The sequence below is a fragment of the Triticum dicoccoides genome, chromosome 2B (assembly GCF_002162155.2).
Source record: "Triticum dicoccoides isolate Atlit2015 ecotype Zavitan chromosome 2B, WEW_v2.0, whole genome shotgun sequence".
Classification (NCBI taxonomy): domain Eukaryota; kingdom Viridiplantae; phylum Streptophyta; class Magnoliopsida; order Poales; family Poaceae; genus Triticum; species Triticum dicoccoides.
In genome coordinates, this window is record NC_041383.1 from 195019586 (window position 1) to 195023888 (window position 4303).

General features: G+C 41.5%; 1 long non-coding RNA gene across 1 annotated transcript in view; it reads right to left on the bottom strand.

Moving 5' to 3' along the window:
- Positions 1 to 363, bottom strand: part of LOC119360793 — a 1341-nt gene extending 978 nt beyond the window's left edge. Inside the window, exons 1-2 of the long non-coding RNA XR_005172801.1 lie at positions 292 to 363; positions 137 to 199 (exon numbers count right to left, since the gene is read on the bottom strand). This is a non-coding gene — a long non-coding RNA (uncharacterized LOC119360793). The remainder of the gene's footprint in view (positions 1 to 136; positions 200 to 291) is intronic.
- Between the last annotated feature and the right edge of the window lie 3940 nt (positions 364 to 4303).

The window sequence follows — 4303 nt, forward strand, 5'->3', positions numbered from 1 at the left end:
TGTGATTCGTAACTAGCAAGTAGCAGCACACATATAAAAGGCATATATCAGTAAAACTAATCCATATGTGCAAAGAGGATACAGGTTGGTAATATATACTAATATACATCAGAGAATTTTTGGTACAACTGCGTACCTAAACTTCTTGCTCCTGATGCACTTGATCAGCCTCTTATTCAATATCCGTTCCTTTATTATCCTATGTATCAGCAGCATGCAATTTAAGGAAAATATTGTTATTACTTTAGAAAAATAAAATAGCAGTAATGTTGAAGAGGTAATCAGACATACTTGCATAGCTAGCCTCTCCCCTAAAGTTGAAGTACTCATGGTATAATCGAAATTGTCATCATCACTGTCAGCTTCTGCTTGTTGCTACAAAGTCCAGGGAAAATATTGGCATTAGATCATGTATAGGGCATTAATGATCATGAAGGCAAGTCTCTTCCAAAATAAGTAAGAGTGGTAGAGAGGGCAGAGCCTTACCTTTTCGTCAAGCTGTTCCTCAAGACTCATATTAGCAACAAGTGTTTCCACAACCTCCAGATCGTTCACAATAGAACCAAGTCTATCCCCTTTTTTATTGTTATTTTTCCTAGATGCAGCAACCCAGTCTTTTGTACATATTAATGCTTCTACCACATAGGGGTCAAGACGACTGCGAAATGGATCAATAACACGACCACCGGCACTGAAAGCTGCTTCCGAGGCAACAGTGGACACTTGTATGGCCAAAACATCACGAGCAAGCATTGATAACACAGGATATACATCTTGATGTGTTTTCCACCATGATAAGATATCAAAGTTCTCAAAAACAACCTTTGAAAGCCTTACTGTAACTTCTGCCATGTACTTATCCAAGTCAGTGTCACCTTCATTGGACCCATGAGTGCCCCGCTGAGACAGAAAATAATCATCTTCATCTTCTACCATAAGATCAGTATTGCCTTCTTGAGAAGTGGTAGTACAGCTAGGTCCATCAGTGCTCTGTGCATATTCATTCTGATATGCTTGGTACATCTGCTTCACAGCAATAATCAACTCTTCTACTTTACCAAAATACAGTAGTTCCCCATGAACCTTTCTCATGTAATGTTCAATTCCACTTCTCTTGTATCTAGGGTCAAGAAAGAAGGCAACCGCAAGAGCAAGATTTGACTTCCTCCAGTACTTATCAAATTTAGTTTGCATAGAACCTGCCATCTTTTTAATAGTAGTATCACTACTCTTATGCCAACCAGAAATTAAAGCCTTGATCTCACAGAAGCCTTTGTAGAATAAGTTTGATGTTGGATATTGATTACCTGATAGCAGAGTAGTGAGATCATCAAACTTCTTCAAGCATCTACAAAGGGTAAGCGCCTTGTCCCAATCATCAGCTGTTGGAGCAAACTTGTCAAACTTCTTTTTGTCAATCTCATGCAACCTATCAAAGGCCTTCTTATAATATAGGGCATCACTCAACATGTGGTAGGTAGAATTCCACCTTGTTTGGACATCCAGCCGTAGACCTTTTTCTGTGGACAACCCACACTCAGATGCACACTTATAGAATTCCTCCTCCAACTGAGGCGACGATTTTACTGCCAAAACAAATGCCTTAACACCCCAAACTGCATTCGAAATCTGATCAAGACCATCTCTAGCAACCAAATTAAGAACATGATTTGCACATCTCACATGAAAGAATTCACCATCACAAACTAGAGGGGAATACTCTTTCAGTTTACTAATGACATGTTTAACACAAACTTCATTTGAAGATGCATTGTCCAAAGTAAGAGAAAACATTCTTTTTCTCAATAAACCAGCGCAAAATGCAAGCATTAAATTCTCCAGACATGTTGAGACCAGTATGGCGCCCTTCTACATGCATAAATTTGATGTAATCCATTCATCATCAATCCAATGCACAGTGACACACATGTACCCTTTATTCTAATTTGATGTCCACATGTCCATTGTGGTGCTAAAATGCCAGTTAATTGTTTTGAAATACTCATACAACTTATCCTTTTCTATTTCAAACATAGCCACTATTTCATTTTTAACTGTGTTACGATTCTTCAGAGGAAATGAAGGGCGCAAGGATTTGATGAAGTCACGGAAATATTCATGCTCAATAATATTGAAGGGATATTCATGCATGATTATTGCCAAGTAGAGCTTTCTCAAGGAAGACTCTTGATCATACTTATAAGCCTCAACAGCAACAGAACCATGTTCCTTCTTCTCTACTTTGAGCAACTGTTGGCCTGACTTCACACTATGCATCTTAATATGGCTCAAGAAGACTGATGTCCCATTCCTGCTATTTCTCCTTGCATCATAAATGCAGTACTTGCATTTAGCCCATTCTTCCTTAACTTTCTTGCCACCTACCTCCACCATCTTGAAAAACTTATCAAAATGGTCCCAACATTCTGATGTGGTCTTCTTTTGTTTCTTCCCTACAGGCTCATCTACTCTAGCATCCTGATTATCACCCTCCAGATCAATCACTTCATTGGCAACTTCATTGCCACTGCCAATATTTGGCGGTTCTTCATCTTGACTTTCAGCTGGGGGTGATACAACCATACTCTGAACTGCACTTGTTCTTGCAGATGTTGATCTTTTCCCCAATATCTTTTTCAGACGATCTATAAAAAGAATAACAATACAGAAGTAATCAGTCACTTTTTACTGATCAAAGGAATTAATACTTAGAACGATCGGCAAGCAAGACATTAAACAACATAAATTCAGTGTTTTGTAGTCTATTAAGATAAAGCCTACTCGACTACTACAAACTTTCCCAATGTCATGTATGGGTGTCGATCATGGCCGCGAGCAACACTGATTTTTCTCTGCATGGTGATCTAAACTGAATAGTATATGTGGGTGCCGAAGTGAAGTGGCATGCTGCAGTTTGCCTACAACTGAAGCTAACTTACACATGTGCCAGTCTATCCTGCTGAGTTGAATCAGCTGGGTGCGTCGGTTCAATGTTTAAATCAGGTTGTGTTGCCAAGTGGATCTTGTATAAATGTTCAGGAATTTGTGTACAGGATCTTGTATAAATGTTCAGGAATAAGTGTTGGCCAAAACCAAATACTACTGTCTCTGTCTGTCTCCTCTGTTTTCCAGTATTCTATTTTTGTCTGAAAGTCTGAAGCATACGTCTTTCTGAAACACAGCATGTGTGTGAGTCCACAAAAAGAAGACAGAGGCGAGAGAGATTGTGAGGGTCTGATGATTCAGCAAGACTTGTAGGTGCAAGAAGCTAACCCAAGGCCCAAGCAAGCAAGCAATCAGATTGATTTCTAGAGCTAGCTACTGGATTCATTGCTTTCAACCTGGTGAGTTTAGAGGAGTATGTGCGTACGTGCTACTGGTCAAGTTCTATCAGTGTGTTACCAATGGCGAGCTGCGTCGATGCGAACCCACGTCGGATCCATGCCGATCGCCATCAAGATTCAAGGCGACGGACGTTTCCCATCGTCGCTTCCAGGCTGCCGATCATGGCCGTGAGAAGCGTCGGCCACGCCCGTCGTGGCTCTATGATGTTGGAGTGCCTTTTGTCGTGGTGTGGGCGTGCTGCTGCTCACGGCGTCCATTGACAGCCGGACATGATCATAGATAGGATCATCGTTGCTCTAACTTGCGCAAGACTATGTGCATCTAAGAGTTCACTTACCTCTGTTGTTGGCACCAACTGATTGGCCACGGGCATCTTTGACCATCGTTCAACCACCGGACTATCGAGAGATCAGAGATGCAGCTGGCGGCCGGGGAGAAGCAACAATGCAAGATGGCGATGGAGAGAGGGTATGATATGATGCGCTATCACCGTCGGCCGATGTGCTACCAATTTTACAGCGGTGATTGCGTACGAGATTATGGTAAACTATATGGGGTGACTGAAAATCAACAATTATTAACTTAAATGGGTGGGCATATGGACCAGCTCATCTGGGCTTATTTTATCGGATATAATCCGGTTTTCTTACCTCGGATAATCCGCAAAAAATAGCGGATAATCCACATCCGTCGGATACTAGTGATACCAATCCGCTACCATATCCGCCGGATATCCGATTGATTGAAATCCGTATCCGCATCCATATCCGGCGGATTCACATAATTCCATACCATATCCTCAAAAACGGATGCGGATGCGGATTCGGCGCGGAAATTATCCGTACCATTTACATCCCTAGACACAATAGTATTTCCGGTACGTTTGCTTTATCGCTTCCTAAAGTGCCAGACGTGCATCTGCAGTCTAGCCAAATCCAACATCGAGCTATCCTCCTCT